Here is a 652-nt window from a genome sequence, read left to right on the forward strand (position 1 = left end):
AGTTGCTGTGCTTTGCTGTTGTGCTTGGTGCACTTCTCTGCCTCGTCCCTGCTCGGCTCTGTGCCTCTGAAGGCTGCCAGCAGGGCTCAGACCCTTCGTTTAATCCTCCTCCCTGCTCCTGCCACCCTGCTGATGAGCTGCTGATAGGCTCCAGCATCGCCCAGCTCTACATCGGGAAGATTTGTTTGGAATGACAACCAGCCCGGGAGATCTTTGCCCTCTCCCTCGGCAAACTCTAGCGTGTCATTCTTCCATTCCTCACCCTTCAGCTGCAGGCAGAGCCCTGCGGGAGACCAGGGGGGGCTTTGGAACACAAGGCTTTGGGTCTGGTAGATGCAGGTGTTTGCAGCAAGGGTTAACCCCTCCCCACCCAAAACGTCCTTCCCACCCGGTGTGGTGTAGCTTGCAGGCTGCAAAGCTGCTGCTGCCTGGCTCTGCCAGCCACGGTGGCTGGGATAACATGATTTCCCTTGGAATCAGATAAAACCCAAGGGCTTGATTCAGCCCAGCTTTCAGGGGCCAGATCCTGCGAGGGGCTGAGCACAAAGTTTGAAGCCGGGAGATGCCGGGGGAGGCAGTGGGTGCTGCTGGGCTGTGCTGCGTGCTCGTCCTGGGGGAAGGGGAGGCTGAGCTGTTTACGGCCCAGCTCTGG

The 652-nt window shown here is 59.2% G+C and overlaps 1 protein-coding gene across 1 annotated transcript in view; it reads left to right on the forward strand.

Annotated features, from left to right (window-relative positions):
* Positions 1–652, forward strand: part of DOC2B (double C2-like domains, beta) — a 30,203-nt gene that overhangs the window by 641 nt on the left and 28,910 nt on the right. The window lies entirely within an intron of this gene.

The sequence above is a fragment of the Acanthisitta chloris genome, unplaced genomic scaffold (assembly GCF_000695815.1).
Source record: "Acanthisitta chloris isolate BGI_N310 unplaced genomic scaffold, ASM69581v1 scaffold17091, whole genome shotgun sequence".
Lineage (NCBI taxonomy): Eukaryota > Metazoa > Chordata > Aves > Passeriformes > Acanthisittidae > Acanthisitta > Acanthisitta chloris.